The sequence below is a fragment of the Coenobita brevimanus genome, chromosome 12 (genome assembly GCF_032717465.1).
Source record: "Coenobita brevimanus isolate Jiangsu-jjx chromosome 12, ASM3271746v2, whole genome shotgun sequence".
Classification (NCBI taxonomy): domain Eukaryota; kingdom Metazoa; phylum Arthropoda; class Malacostraca; order Decapoda; family Coenobitidae; genus Coenobita; species Coenobita brevimanus.
The window spans coordinates 17900938-17918198 of NC_136965.1; the positions used below are offsets into that span (position 1 = coordinate 17900938).

The 17261-nt window shown below is 43.2% G+C and overlaps 1 pseudogene; it reads right to left on the minus strand.

The window, feature by feature from the left end:
• LOC145412993 (cell adhesion molecule Dscam2-like) overlaps positions 1–16678 on the minus strand; it is a 78811-nt pseudogene extending 62133 nt beyond the window's left edge.
• Between the last annotated feature and the right edge of the window lie 583 nt (positions 16679–17261).

A 17261-nucleotide genomic window follows, 5' to 3' on the forward strand; every position in this document is an offset into this window, starting at 1 on the left:
CCAGGCATGAAGATAAAGAGAATTACTCTCTCTGATGGGCAACATGAAGTATATCTATAAATATATAAAAAAATGAAAAGACGCAAAAAATAATGATAGCCAGGCATGAAGACTAAGAGATTACTCTCTCTGATGGGCAACAGGAAACGTATCTACAGTATAAATAAAATGGAAAATAAAAAAAAAAATCTGATGGGCCAGGCACTCGCAGCAAAGATATACCCTCTCTCTGATGGGTAACATGAAGCACATCTATAAACTAAAAAGGAAATGAAAAGACAAGCAGAGAAATGCGTTCGGATGGTTATGCATGTGGCGTCAGGATTCCTGAGGGCTTGAATGATGAGTGCGTACGTCGCCTATATCACACTGAAGAGGAGCAAAAAATTGATGAATTATGAACGAATGGCAGCCAATCATCCATTACAAATTCTTTCTCTTAATAAGTATCAATAAAATATATGCAGATGGTCATTACTGCAAGGTAGAGTCAGGATCCCAGGGGCTTGAATGGTGAGTGAATGAGTGCGTGGCCCAGCTCACTGGACGTGCTCTTGATTAGTTCCATGTCTGGCGCTTTTTCTTTTTTTCTGTCCTTGCTTTCTGAACCCTGACTTACCCCATCCTTATGTGGGAAAAGGAGGTCGGGATGATGATGATGATGATTATAATGACTGACTGACTGACTGACTGACTGACTGACTGAATGAATGAATGAAGGTGAGCAATACTACTATAAACATAGAAGCCATGTTTTAATACCCCTCAAGGGCACCTAATCAAGAGCGCCTAAAAAAAAAAGGTGAATCAGGTCAGCCATAGAAATATAAATCCGAGGATGGTTGTAAGTGATGTCATTTCTCCAGTGTCCATCAATCCAGTCACTACTCATGCAAAACACCTATACTCTCTCCACTTTAACTTGGTCTAAAATTGGTCAGATATCCTTACTGAATGCTGAGAGAGAGAGAGAGAGAGAGAGAGAGAGAGAGAGAGAGAGAGAGAGAGAGTGCCGTGGGAAGGATGTAGAGCGACGTATAGTGGTATTTAGCAAAGACTGCAATGGACGAACATTGCCGCCAATTTACGGTGAACGGCCTATAGCTCTGATTTGTCTTTCCCTCCTGACTGTGGCTGGATATCATAGCAACTGGCTGAGAATTTACAAGTGGTAGTCTAAGTGCTTGTCGATTAAGAAGCTCCCTAACAACTTTTCCTAAGCAATTTATTTTGCATTTTACACCTTACTTTCTTCTGTGTTATATAAATCCTTGAAACATCGCTATATTCAGCATACGTAACATGCAAAAGGATATTAACCAGCCATATCCGAAAATAAATCGCTATGGAAGAGGTGTGAAGGAGCTTTCTTACCCGACAAGAATACGAGCTTATACACAACATATAACTCTAAAAACCTTCATCAGAGAATACGAAGGGAGAGGAAGAAAGGTCGCTTAGGTAGACCAGCAACGTACACGCTTTTTAATTCTTGTGGGACGTATTGTAGGCGACAGGAGAGGTTCATAACATCTCTTTCTTAGTGATTTATTTTGAGTATTAGATCTTAAAATTAAATCAATGGCATAAGAAGAGGAAATGGGAGTGTAATAGGGAGTATAAATCGCCAGGGAAATGATGCTGCGATAAGCCAACCCAAAATACTTTACCCTCGATTTTCAACATTAGACCCTAAGTTATAAAGTCGTAGGTTCGATCCCTCTAGTAGCTACCTAACACATACATTTCCTGAGCGATTTATTTTGCTTATCACACCTTCTTTGTCTATTCTTTTGCTCGTCTTTGGTTCAGGAGTATGATGATATTAAAGCAGACATAAAATCAATGGAATAAAAATAAAATAGAGTGAAGGTATGATCACCAAAAATAAATCGCTAACGAACAAACCCTACGAGGTCTCCCATGCAATACAGAATAGAGGCCAAAATGCTCGATCTCTCACCATCATCCTCGGTGCGACAGAAGACCGGGTAGTTTGGGGCGCTGTAATCCGACGTCGTTGAAGGCCGTGACGGTGACGCTGACGTTGGCTGGAGGGCGGCAGGGTGCTGTCTAAGTTCTTCTCCAGGTTGGTCGTGTTCACCTGCCACGCCCTACCTGGTGACCGGAAGGCGCAGGGGTGTGAGTAGGCAGGGGTGGTGGGAGGCCCTATGGTTCTGTGTGTGTGTGTGTGTGTGTGTGTGTGTGTGTGTGTGTGTGTGTGTGTGTGTGTGTGTGTGTGTGTGTGTGTGTGTGTGTGTCTTTTTGAGTGATTCATGGCAAATGGAGAAACACCAGTTAACAAGACTGAATAAAGATGTAAACTGGTGAATTGCATCTTCCTTGCATCAAAAACGGGTTAGAGGAACCAAATCGTCAGTTACAGCAGAAATTAGATGAAGATCATCGAGAGAACTGGCAGATCTCGAGAGAGGTAAAATAACATCACTTCAGAGAAAGTGTTTTCAATAAAAAAGAATTGTCACATATGCATAAAGAGCAAATTGATAAGCAAAGCTGAGGATCATTGCCAGACAGCAGAGCTTTCCTGGAGTCCATCGACAGGAGAGAAAGGGAAACAAGGCTGGTCGTCCTGGGTGTGTCCCTGATGAGGGCGAGAGCTTAGCATGGAGGAAACGACGGACGAGGGGGAAACTTTAGCAAAGATCTGGAGTGAACTGGGCGAACCCCTGAACATCGAGTCCTGTCGGAGGTTGGGACGAGGTGAACCAGGGGGGACGTAAGACGGCCCATCCTGGTGACCCTTGGCTTCTGAAGCAGGTGCGGGATAAAATTCTTGGGAAGAGACCAGGAGGCTGAGACTGGCCGCGCCGTCTGACCGTGTGTTTGTGAAGAAAGACAAGTACATCCTTCTGTACGGAACGAATGGAAGCGTCTGCGGGATGTTGGCGAGGCGGCAGAGAGGACTAAACCAGAGAACGTCGGCTGCACGATCCAGGCTGGGACACGAAGGAGAGGGAAACTTTATCGTGATGAAGGTGGTCATCGACAGTTGGCTGGCCGGCTCCTTTCTAGGTGAACCACAAAGGAGAAATGTTGCAATCATGTCGTGGAACATCAATGGGGTTCGTACAAAGTTAGAAAAGCCCAGTGTACAGGCATTGTTAATGAATTACGATGTGATAGGGTTGAATGAAGTGAAAACTAGTGATCGTATCTCTCTACCTGGCTATGTTTGTTATAGAGACACTGTGAGGTCAGACGGACATAGAGGGGGCACAGTGGTACTGGTAAAGCGTTGTTTACAGTCATCTGTGATGGGTGTAGACTGTAAAATGAAAGACCAAGTTTGGCTCAGATTGTCCCTATTGAGCACTGTGCTCTTGGGGTTTGTGTATATACCCCCTACAGATTCGCAGTACTTTAATCCTAACAGTTTCAGTTATATACAAGAGAAAATCATATGTGGAAAAGAGGACAATTGTAATGTTCTACTAATGGGAGACCTGAACACACGTTTTGGTACTGGTGTTCAAAGTATTTTAGTGAATTTACTTGTCTCTGGATCTGATTATTTCACCTACCCTGAGATACCTGAGCAAATTAATTTGCCTAATGAGAATGCAAATACTATGACTACTGTATGTGTAGAACAAAAATTTAGTGGTGGTAAATAACTTGAAATATGATGAAAAACATTATAAGAGCAATCTGACGTATAGGAAACGTAATGAATGGATATCCGAAGTAGATGTGTGTATTGGTTCTACCAATATTTTAAATTGCATTCAAAGTTTCACTGTGAATAATGGTCTTGATATTCCATCGGATCACGCCCCCATAGCGGTTGCTCTGTCCCCCCCTGTGGTGGAGAGGGTGTGCCTTGGTGTGCGGGCGGGTTCGCTTGGTGATCATGCAGTTTTGTATTGAAGTTGTAAGAAGAAGAAATCTCGGTTAAAACGTCCTATAAAGTTTTGTGATGTTCACATCGAAAACTTTATTGGGGACTTTTCTCGATTCGATATTCCCCAGTTTGATCCTGACATTGATACTAATGTGAGCCAAATGGCAGATATTTTGTACAGGTGTGCTAGTGCCAGTCGGTGTGCTCAGGTGACTGTGCCAGAGGATGTCACAGTGAGCAGGTGGGAGAGACTCTTAAATGATATGGATGACAGGCCTATGTGGAAAACTATAGACTGGCGTGGGGAGTATAGAGATGATAGTGATGATTCCGACGGTAATACAAAACCCACAGAGGAGGATTTCAAAGCCTTTTTTGAGGAGGTATATAACCTACATGCTGCTGAACCTATAGTACCTACTGAGTTTAATACAAATGTAACCAAACCAGTTCTTGATGATGACATAGAATTTGATGAGGTTGTGAGAGAAATACATAGATTAAAGCAAGATAAAGCGTGTGGGCCTGATGGGATAAGCCCAGGAATTATAAAGTTTTTACCAGACCAGTGGATACACTTTATATTAGCGTTGTTTAATTCAGTCTTTTCCTCTGGCTCTTATCCCACATCCTGGCAGTTGGCCCGTGTGGTTACGATATTTAAGAAAGGTAACAGATCATTACCCAAGAATTACCATGGTATAAATATAATAAATTGTTTGGCAAAGCTGTATGACATGGTGCTATCAACTTGGTTAATTATGTGGTTTATTCCGTATCGGGAGCAGGCAGGGAGTCAGGAGAGCCGGGGCTGCACTGAACATGGTGTGACACTTAAGCATAAGTTATTTGTTTGCTCTGTCGATTTTACAATGGCATACGACCGGGTCCCTCGCTCCAAATTGTTTCGCATGTTACGTGAGTTGGGATGCGGGTCGCGAATGTTAGCGGCGCTGGTGGCGATATACGGGGTTACTTTGAGCATTATTGGGACAGCCATTGTAACATCCAGGATCGGCGTCAGACAGGGGTCCCCAACATCTTGTTTATTATTTATCATTTTTGTAAACAGCATGATTATGTTGATAAAGTCCAATTGTGGGCCAGATGGTTTTTTACAGTGGCTTCATCTCCTTGTCCTTATGGACGATACTGCTCTTCTCTCGAAAACGCGACGCAGGATGGAACATAAACTTACATTTCTGAATCAGTTCTGTGTAAATAATGGCATGGTTGTGAATAATATTAAGACCAAGTTCTTTGCAATCCATGCGTCAGTGGGCGATCGTGGGCCATTCTGCGTTGGTGATATGGTCGTGCAGTGGTGTGACAGGTATGTGTATCTGGGCAGCCTGTTCACAAGCGACGGGACCCTGTCGTCTGCCATTACCGCCCACGCACAAGCAAAAATGTGCCACATTCTGAAATTTGTGTCATTTTTGGAAAAGAATATTGACATACCATTTTATGTTAAAAAGAAAATGTTTGAAGCAGCCTTAATGTCAACCATCCTATATGGCTGTGAGTCCTGGTTCAATGGGAACTTGAGGCCAATGGAAAAATTGTATAACTGGGTTATTAAACAGCTGCTGGGAGCTCGTATGACGGCGTGCACGGCCGTTTGTTACGTGGAACTCGGGTGCCCGCCACTGAAATCTTTAGTACTAGCAAGGCAGAGGAAGCTTTTCCAGCGACTGTGGGGGGAGAGGCGCGGTATGCCTGATGATCCGTGGGTGCACGCCGTCAGGCTGACCATGGCGGCTAACACACCAACAAGTAAACACATTAAGAGTTTAATTAATAATTCTGTTGATGATGTTAAAGTCGGCATTGAATCTTTAAAGCAATCAATTTCTAACTCTACATCTTCTAGAAGCCTAATTTATAATGTGCTGAACCCTACCTTAACAGTTCACGAGATCTATAAATGTCGTGGTAAAACTAGTGAGGTACACAGAATGGCATTTAGTCGGCTGCGGGTAATCAGTCACAATCTGGCGATTGAGACGGGCCGTTGGAATCGGCGTGGACGGGGACGTCTCCCGGTAGCAGAGCGGTTCTGTCCATGTGGTGCTGTGCAAACAGAGTTGCATGTACTGGAGGTGTGTCCACTGACTCAGCACATACGTACAAGATATAACTTTACTTCCTGGAGTCAAATCATTGGTGACGATGCTCAGTTTCCTATTGAGGAGATAGTGTATAAGGTCCTTTCCTGTTTTGGCTAGTGTGTACTATAATGTTTATCATAACCTATGTTATTTAAAGTGTATTTAATTCATTTTGTATGCTCTTATTCTGACCATGATATATCATTGGTCAAATTGCAGTTAAGTTACTAATCAGAAGTGTAATGATTTCCATCTTTCATTAAGGCTATATAGATTCACTGATCAACCCTTTAATACTTCGCTTGTTTTGTGGACCATAATTGTTTGCTAATATCTGATGTACTGTTTATCATGTTAAGGTTTATTGTTGCTTGAAATCCTGTATGTGTAACTGGATATTGTGGTCAATAAATACTTACTTACCTACTTACTTACTGTGTGTGTGTGTGTGTGTGTGTGTGTGGTTAGGGCAGGGGTGGTGAGAGGCCCTATGGTTCTGTGTGTGTGTGATGTGTTAGGGCTGGGGTTATCTTGTGTGTGTGTGTGTGTGTGTGTGTGTGTGTGTGTGTGTGTGTGTGTGTGTGTGTGTGTGTGTGTGTGTGTGTGTGTGTGTGTGTGTGTGTGTGTGTCTAGATGGATAGATAGAGAGATAGCCAGATAGACAGACAGGCTAATATACACAGATAAATAGACAGACAGACACAGATTAATGATTAGTTTGATAAATAAATACAGAGTGATGGGGAGAGAGAGAGAGAGAGAGAGAGAGAGAGAGAGAGAGAGAGAGAGATAGACAAACAGACAGACAGAGACGGGGGGGGGGTAATGGAGGCCAAGGACGACATGGAGGGTTTGAGTGGAGACGTGTACGAGTGACGATGGTGTGAGCTGGAGGGAAGGCAGCCTGATGACTGAGGACAAGAGTACATGTAGGGGCCTTTGCTTGTGGCCACTCCCTTCGGGATAAAGGCGTCTGACTACAGATAGCTAGATAGATAAATACATAAATAAATGGATAGATAGATAGATAGATAAAAAATACATGGATAGATAGACAGATAGATATAGATATATACAGATAGATAGATGTATAGACAGACAGATGGACAGACATATAGACAGATATAGATAGAAAGATATAGATAGATACCTAGATAGTTATAAGTAATGTATATACATGCATACATGCTGACAGACAGAAAGACAGACAAATAGATAGATAGGTAGACAGGCAGACAGACAGGCAGACAAAGAAAGAAACGGACAGGCAGACAGAAAGCCCACCACTTACTGCTGGCATGGGCGTGGGCGTAGGAGGTGGGCGTGGCTGTGATGGTATATCCGGCCACCGCAGCGTGGGCGCAGGTGGTGGGCGGGGGCGACCACCACACCCGCACCCCACCACGCCCAGACCCGCGGCACGACACTCCGGCAGGTGGACACGACGGGGCTAAAGGACCGGGGAAACATTACAATATTTTCCATTTCCATCTTAAATCCAATTACGATTTTTGCTACAGTTCTTCCACACTAACTTGATCCAGATTCTCCTCCTTTAGCTTATTTCTCTCTCTCTCTCTATCTATCTATAGCCAGAAGCCATAATTCCGTAAACGGTGACCGTTTGACTCTGAATTAGTTGTTTTACGGGGAGAGGCACTAACCCTCCACCAACCTACTTGTTGACAAGTAGGGAACACGTACGGGTTCAGTGGCATAAAAAGACATTGCTACGGCTTTACACCCTTCCCATAACACTTCTTCGTGACTAACATAATAATTTAGTGTTAATGAAAGACACTGCTATGGCTCTGCATCCTTCACATAAGTCTTCTTCGTGACTAACAATAATATAGTGTTAATAAAAGACACTGCTAAGGCTCTACACCCTTCCCATTACACTTCTTCGTGACTAACATGACAATCTAGTGTTAATCTATTAGAACTTTGCATTCAGGATGGAAAGATGGCAATTTTAGGTCAAGTATAGTCAAAAGAGTATTGACATTACTAAGAACGTCAAGGAGGTAGATAATGTATATTAGTAGGTAAATGGGGATTTCTAGCCAATCTCTCTAATTTCCACAGTTGATTGTTTGCATCTCGAAATGAACGGACGTTGAATCTGGCTCCCTGTTAATTTGTTTTTATTTGTGGAGGGAACAATCTTACGGGTTCTGGCTTTTGGTTCCTTCTTCCTTGCATTAAGAAAAAAATCATAACTAAAAGAATGCCGAGTATAGTAAGCCTGACTGGAGGGCGGGCCTGGAGCTCTACGGATTCCATGGTACTCGTGCTAACAGCTCTCTTGCCCTTTACCTGTAGTGAGTGTCCATGAGCTAAACCAAGGCCCTCGTAAGCTGGCATATAATACAAAACTCTCTCTTCTTTGTACAAAATATTATTTCTCCCTCCTTGTACAAAATGCTAAGAGTGACAGGCTTTAACATTCAGGTGTCCCAGGTTTCTCTTCAGTATTTTGTGCAGTTTGGCCTGAAAAACTACACTCCTTTTACTCTATCTTGGCCCAAAATTGCCATCCCTCCAACGTGAATGCTGAGTTGTAAGAAGAGATTGACACTGGATTTTTATATCAGTCACAAAGCAGTGCCATGGAAAGTGTGAAGAGCGGTAAAACTATTTCTGCCACAGAACTACGTGAAATAAGCTGTACAAGGACGAAAATCTTGGCCAAGTTATAGGAAAAAGTGTTCGGTCGCTCTCCAACCTCATCCTTAAGTGGAACCAGAATAGAGGAGGTAAGGTGTCTTTGGTTAGAGTGAGCTATTCTAAGTGGCTCTGGGAATTCGTATCACCATTTCTTTAGCGCTTTATTCTGCATATCACGCCTCAGTATTCCCTTGCATGTTGTTGCTACAGTATGTCTATATTAAAACTAATCATATATAGTATGCAAGGGAACGCTAAGTGTAATATGCCAGATAAATCGCTAAGCAAGTGCTACATAGAATACAGCCCAGAGACTTGAACATTCGAATCAGTTCATTTTTTTATTTAGTTAGTTAATTTTTTAGTTATAATTATCACTTCCTGCTCGAAAAGTATAGAGGTTGTTGTAATTACAATAGGAGGTTTCATGACCACTTCTTGGGCGATTTATATTCCTCATTGCATTTCAGGATCCTTTTGAATATCAGTATTGCAAACAATACCTATATTAAAACGATATAGATAGCACAGGGGATTAGATCAGGGAGTAATATACAACATAAATTGGGAAGGAAGAGGTGCCACGAAGTCCCCAATGAAATCTATAGTACTGCTTAGAATCTTAATAAAAAGTAGCGATTTTGAAAGTGGTCTCCAATCCATTCCAAAATTGATAATATAATCGGTCTCAGATGACCTCATTCGACGCCTGTCTCCACGCACTTGCTCTGAGTCCAGCTTCTAATATACTATACGAGTAGTCTGCTGCCGGCGCGCGCTCGTGTGTGTGTGTGTGTGTGTGTGTGTGTGTGTGTGTGTGTGTGTGTGTGTGTGTAGCCAAAACTGAACAAAGGAAACTTGGCAAGACGGCTGCAGCTGGGTCACAGATGGGTCTGTTTCAATTTCATGTAGATTAAAATTTTCTAAAAAGGTATTTTGACCCCTAATTGTTCCCGCTGGCTTTACAATACGAAGAATACGTCTGGGACTGTGGCCGCTCAGCACTTGTTCGTGACTATACGAATAACTCTAATTTGGACTGGACTATGATGACAGGTGTTGGAGAGAGGGAGTGTGGGCAGGTGTGGAAGGATGAGACGTGGCCAGATGTACAGTACTTGTAATCTGGAGTGTACCTTGGGATGCCACTCACCGTCATGGCTGGTGGAGTCGACTATCCTTGGTGAGGACAGTGGCCCTGGTCCCGCCCTGGTGAAGGCTCGCACTGCCATCTCGTACAGCGTGGCGGGTGTCAGGCCTCTCACCTCGTACTGCTCAACGCCACCTGGTTCTGGGCAGCAGGGACCGTTTTAGAACTTGTGTACTACTACTACTGCTACTACTACTACTACTACTAATAATAATAATAACAATAATAATAGTGTATTAATAATAATAATAATAGTAATAATAATAATAATAATGCACCCCTTGTGAGCATGGCAGCGTCCGGATTGACTCAATCGGATACGCTTGGGTGAAGCTGCAGAATGTGGTGATTTTTTTTTTTTTTTTTTTTTTTTTGGCGTATCCGGTAGAGCCAGGATTCCGGGGGCTTGAATGATGATTGAATGGAAGTGTGGCCTATTTGGATCGGGCAAGTTTGTGCTGTCTGGACATTGCTACTCCTCACCCTGCCCTTGGGTGGGAAAGGAGGTCCGGATGATGATGATGATGATGATAATAATAATAATAATAATAGTTACAACACTACTACTACTACTGCTACTACTACTTCTACAACTACTACTACTACTATTACTACTACTACTACTACTACTACTACTACTACTACTACTGTTCTGTACGCTCCAGCAACTGCTTTTATTATTGCTACTACAACTTTTACAACTGCTACTTTGACTACTACAACGACTGTTTTCATCATCTGGCAGATGTGGACACCTTACCATCCACTCACTCAATGTAGAGTTACCATCAGGTGACTCTATCCTGAATGGCAAGCTAAATGATTTTTTGTAGCCCAGGAAGCCATTTTCTTTGCTGGGTGGTAACCATATAACCAAATGGACACCTGGTGGTCTAGTGGGTTATGGCTCTCCAACTAGACGTGGTCCATCCGAGGGTGGGGTTTATTGCTCACATAATACTGCTCTACCCTCCTCTGTCTTTATTTCCCGTATCCTACCTCACCCCATTCTTATGTGGGAGAGAGACCATGATGATGATGGTGATGGTTTTTCAAAGCATTTATGGATTCTGAAAGCAGTTGCATTCTCTGATTCCTGTAATAAGTATCTTTCGGTAACATTTATTAGGTACCTGATAGATGAGGTGAAACACATCTATGAAGTAAAATGTACCCCTCCTCCACAAACAAATAAATAAATGAATAAATATATTTTAATAATTACTGTAGACCTGCAAGGTAGAGCCAGGATCCGAGGGGCGTGAACGGCGTATGAATGATTAGCTGTCCTTTTCGCTGGACATTTTGTTGGTACTTCTTCCTACTTTCTCTTTCCTTGTTTTATGAACTCCACCCTACCCCATCCTAACGAGGGTCAAAGAGGTCAGATGATGAACATGCTGGTAATGATGATTTATTTTGCTCGTAATTGCAGTTCCCCTCGTTATATTTTGAAGAACTGCATATATATACAGTCACACATGTAATGTGACAGACCTGTGACTGTCCTGGTGATGTATATAATGTGTGTGGCAGACCTGTGACTGGCCTGGTGATGTATATAATGTGTGTGGCAGACCTGTGACTGGCCTGGTGATGTATATAATGTGTGTGGCAGACCTGTGACTGGCCTGGTGATGTATATAATGTGTGTGGCAGACCTGTGACTGGCCTGTTGATGTATATAATGTGTGTGGCAGACCTGTGACTGGCCTGGTGATGTATATAATGTGTGTGGCAGACCTGTGACTGGCCTGGTGATGTATATAATGTGTGTGGCAGACCTGTGACTGGCCTGGTGATGTATATAATGTGTGTGGCAGACCTGTGACTGGCCTGGTGATGTATATAATGTGTGTGGCAGACCTGTGACTGGCCTGGTGATGTATATAATGTGTGTGGCAGACCTGTGACTGGCCTGGTGATGTATATAATGTGTGTGGCAGACCTGTGACTGGCCTGGTGATGTATATAATGTGTGTGGCAGACCTGTGACTGGCCTGGTGATGTATATAATGTGTCCCTGGAGGTTCTGGCGCCTGACTGCGATGGTGTAGCCTCTCAGGGTGCCGTGGGTGAGGAGGGGGTCAAGGGCGCTCCAGGTCACCAGCAGGGAGTGAGGACCCCCCGCAGCCACACGAACGTCCCGAGGCGCCCCTGAAGGTGCTGGAAGAAGAAACACATTTGAGTAGAGGCAGAATGTGACTTTCGGCCTTATTAGTAAAACAGTGAAGGCAAACGTGTCGACAAGCCATTAAATTCTGACAGTTGTTTACAGAACACCCGTGATTCTTAGACGACATTAGCCTGCATCCCACGCTTCAGAGCACAGTCAGCTGATGTTGCTCAACCTAGGCAAGTCGAGGAGTAGATGATAATTTTACTCTAATCCGAGATGTGAAAAGATTATCCTAAGCTGAATACAATGGACTGGTGGCGGCAAGAATTAGCAATGAAACAGACTAGTGAAGAGGGCAAGAGAGGCAATCAGTTCATAATTTAGTCCCAATCTATCCCAGAACACAATCGGGAATACTCCAAGTTGCTCTTACACCCCTATCTGTATACTTGAATAAACTAAGCCGGGCCCAAGAGAGAAGCAAATATTGTCCGCCAGTCTGACAGGCAAGATAATTAAACACAGGACTCGTCTGATATTCCTACTCGCGAGGTGGACGTGTTCACCAAGGCACCATCGGCTTCTGTGTCTTCGAAATCAGAGAAAAATGAAAGTGTAATTAATTTTCGCAGTTTCACACAACAAGCGACCTATTAAGCAAAGTCTAAGGCACGTATTCTCATCAGTTAAGGAAGCTCCCTAATGCCTCCAGCGATTTATTTATGGATAAGACTGCTTCAATCCCATTTTTTACGTTCTTTATGCAGGGTATGGTGATAGTGGAAGGATTTATGTAACTCAGAAGAGGACAGTAAGGTGTAATAAACAAAATAAATCGCTTAGGAAAAGGTGTTAGGGAATTTAACCTACTCGAATACGGGTTTAAGTTTTCCCAGTAGTGTACAGAGTGAATCCTTTGATTCTGGTAACGATTTCTACTGCAAGCGAGTATCAGCCTACCCTTATCTTGTCTAGACATGATAGCCTTCCAGTCCTAACCTAATGCCTTATCAAAGTCCTATCACACCTCATTCCTACCCTGGTGTTGGTATTCTGGGTTGGTAAAGTGGTTGGTCATTTGCTGTGACAATAAAATGCTTAGCTCAAATTGTAAGCCAGGACACTGTGTCAGACTATGTACTGTAAATACTGTTTAGCTTTCCTGGTCAAAAAGCCTTGTATTCCAATTCTTGTTCTTATGGCGCCTGGTGGTTTAGTGGGTAATTAAGGCGCTCCAGTCGGATTGAGCTTGTGCAGGTTTATATCCAAGGGGTGGTTGGGGTTTATTGATTACGTAATGCCACTCAGGGATGAGTGAGGCTGGTCACTCTCACTTAAATGTCAGGGCCAACTTGCCTAGCCCCAGGCTCCTAGGCTTCTCATGGGGCAACACAGGAATGGATGACGAATGAATGAATGCATGACTGTTCTTATTATTCCTACTGCGGCACAGTGACGGTCCATTTTTGCAATGATGCTAACCTTCCTCGGTGGTGTTACGATGCAGGTGGGTGAGGTCTGCAAGAGGGCTTCCAGGTAGTTCAGGTAAACAGGCGCCACACCACTGCACAGTACTCAGAGTAACGAGAGAGTAAAACCCTGTACCAGCTCTCCTTGTTAGTGTTAAGATGCGTGTGGGTGATGACTTTGAGACGCCCAGGTCATTGTTATATATATTAACCTCTTAAATCCATGTGAAGTCCTTTATAACTTCCCATGTAGGTGCCTTACGATTTTTTTTTTTTTTTTTACTTTAGAAAGGGTTGTCTTACTGAAGGGGTTTTTATCAAGCCTTCCTCGAGCCCATGCGATTCCAATAATCTATCCCACGCTGAATAAACTAGTCAGGAAATGGCAAGAGAAAATAAGAAGGACATCCTGTGGCCCAGGGGGGGTAAGAAGGAGGGATTACGTGTTTCTAGGCAATCAGAACAAACCCTAGGGTACGGACTGCCACTACATACTGCTAACATAGGAACAGTGAGGGAAATTCTAAGCTGCCTAGGTCGTGGTGAAGATGCGTATGGGTGATGGCTGTGAGAGGGTTTCCAGTCGATAAGCAGGTGAATAGACAGAGGATGGAGAGTGAGAGACTAAAGAGGAGAGTGTATGTGAGTGAGATGGAGGGGGTAGAGGGAGGGGGAGGCCGAGGATGAGATGGAGGGATGGAGTGGAGAGGTATATGAGAAAGGGGGTGTGAGCTGGGAGGAGGGCAGTGAAATGGCGGGGAACAGGGCGACATGGAGGCGATTTGTTTGTGGCCACCAATTACGGGATTAAGGCGTCTGACAAGAGATAGATAGACAGAATAAATAAATAAATACAAGACGAATGAACCCCTTCCACTGTATACGAATAAAAAAATATAATATACCCCTATAACATTAACTTGGTCCAGATTTTCGTCATTCTTTGGACCATTTCATGTAGCATCAGTGGCAGGAAAAGACAGTACTGGAGCTCTACATCCTTTCTATAGCGCTTCTTCGTGACTAGCAGCCTGTTTTTAATGTTACTCAACTGTTGCAACTCAGCAGTCGAGATGGAGAGATGGTGATTTTTAGGCCAAGTCAGAGTAAAATGGGTATAGTAAAATCCTGCACTAATTTTCCCTTTGGTGGCGAAGAAGGTGCGCGTGGGTGATGACTGTGAGAGAGTTAAAGGAAAAAAATGATAATGAAAATGACTGCGGCCTGGAATTGTGGTGTCTGAATGGGAAGGGATAAGTCAAATGATCCTCTCACCTTCCTCTGTGGTGGTGAAGATCCGTGTGGGTGATGACTGAGTGAGTTAGAGGAGAAGAAAATGACTAAAAATGAATACGCTCTGGAACTGTATACTGAGTGGGAAGGGATGTCAGATGATGGCGTCACCTTCCTCTGTGGTGGTGAAGATCCGTGTGGGTGATGGCTGTGATACTCCGAGGTCGTTGTGTGCCATTAGTCTGACCATATAGGTGTGGTGTGGGGCCAGGCCTGTCAGCACGTGGGATGCCGTCCACTGCCCTACACTCACATTGCGATCGTGGCCAGACCAGGACTCCACCTTCACCCCTGCAGCATGGGAAGGCGAGCATAGTACTTACTCAACACGTTAAACATAGCATAGCATAGCATAACATAAGATTACATAGCATACACCTACCCTTACCTTCATACTCAAAACAACCCACCCTTATCCTTACACTCAGAACGACCCCTCATACCCTTATACTGTATGGTGACCGCGGCGGGCTGGGGCAGAGTCCATGACACCACCGCTGACCTGCTGGTGACCTCGCTGACCGTCACGCCAGAAGGGGCAGTGGGCGGCTCTGGCGGGGGTGACAGGAGGGAGAGATGGTATTGGTATAGTGGTAATAAGTATTTTGTTAAATGGTAGTGTTATTAGGTATGGTGTTAAGAGGTATGGTGGTATTAGGCATGGTGTTAAATGGTGTAGTGTTATTACGCATGGTGTTAAATGGTATAGTGGTATTAGGTATGGTGTTAAATGGTGTAGTGTTATTAGGTATGGTGTTAAATGGTATAGTGGTATTAGGTATGGCGTTAAATGGTGTAGTGTTATTAGGTATGGTGTTAAATGGTGTAGAGTTATTACGCATGGTGTTAAATGGTATAGTGTTATTAGGTATGGTGTTAAATGGTATAGTGTTATTAGGTATGGTGTTAAATGGTATAGTGTTATTAGGTATGGTGTTAAATGGTAGAGTGGTATTAGGTATGGTGTTAAATGGTATAGTGTTATTAGGCATGGTGTTAAATGGTATAGTGTTAATAGGTATGGTGTTAAATGGTGTAGTGTAATTACGCATGGTGTTAAATGGTGTACTGTTATTAGGTATGGTGTTAAATGGTATAGTGTTAATAGGTATGGTGTTAAATGGTGTAGAGTTATTACGCACGGTGTTAAATGGTATAGTGTTATTAGGTATGGTGTTAAATGGTATAGTGTTAATAGGTATGGTGTTAAATGGTGTAGTGTTATTACGCATGGTGTTAAATGGTGTAGTGTTATTAGGTATGGTGTTAAACGGTGTAGTGTTATTACGCACGGTGTTAAATGGTATAGTGGTATTAGGTATGGTGTTAAATGGTATAGTGGTATTAGGTATGGTGTTAAATGGTATAGTGGTATTAGGTATGGTGTTAAATGGTATAGTGGTATTAGGTATGGTGTTAAATGGTGTAGTTTTACGCATGGTGTTAAATGGTATAGTGGTATTAGGTATGGTGTTAAATGGTGTAGTGTTAATAGGTATGGTGTTAAATGGTGTAGTTTTACGCATGGTGTTAAATGGTGTAGTGTTAATAGGTATGGTGTAAAATGTTGTGTTATTCAGTAATACGGCTAATATTTGTCTCTCTGTTGTCTTGTTTTTGTTTTTTTCTTTGAGGAAACAATCTTCTGGGCTTCTGGCCTTTGGCTCCTTCTTCCTTGCATAAAGGGAATTAAGGTTAAATTCAGAATAGTATTGATTGGTATGGTGATAACAGGTATGTTGATAACAGGTATAGTGACAATAGGTACAGAGACAATAGGTATAGTGATAATAGGTATGATGATACTAAGTATAGTAATGATAGGTATAGTGATGATAAATACAGTGGTAATAAGTATAGTGACAATTGGTACAGTGTTAATACAGTAGGTATAATGTGCTTACCTATAACAGCCACCTGGAACACCTGGGAGTGGGCGCCGTGTGGGTTGGTGGCGCGGCAGGTGTATGGACCCGCGTCGGCAGCAGTCACTGACACCATTTCCAACACTGCCCTCACCACACCCCCTGCCTCACTCTGCCGAATCCTTACCCTGTGTGTGTGTGTGTGTGTGTGTGTGTAAGAAGATGGAATACTCGAAAATCATCTACCTCTTTTGGTTCGAAAATTCTCTCCATGCTGAATAAAATTTTTGGAGAGAGTAGTTAAAGAATATATACCACATCATAGGTGGTGGAGACCATCATCCACTCACTTGATGTAGTGTTGCCTACTTCCTTCACCTTTATCATTCCTTTTCTGTGTCTTCTTTCTCTCTTCCTGCTTATCTTATCTTTCCTGTCGCTTTTTATTACTCTTCTCCCCTATTCAAGTGCCTTTACATTGAGTGACATGCCTATTGGTTTCCCGTACGTCAGGAAACCATGTACAACGCTGGGTGGTAACCATATAACCAACCCACAAGAGTTGCCTACGTGTCAACAAGTGGACTGGCTGAGGGTTAGTGCCCCTCCCCGTAAACAACAAACTCAAACGGCCATCCCTTACGGGATTACGGCGTCTGGCTGTAGACAGATAGATAGATAGGTAGATAGATAGATTCAAGAAGCTTTCTCTGGGCTTT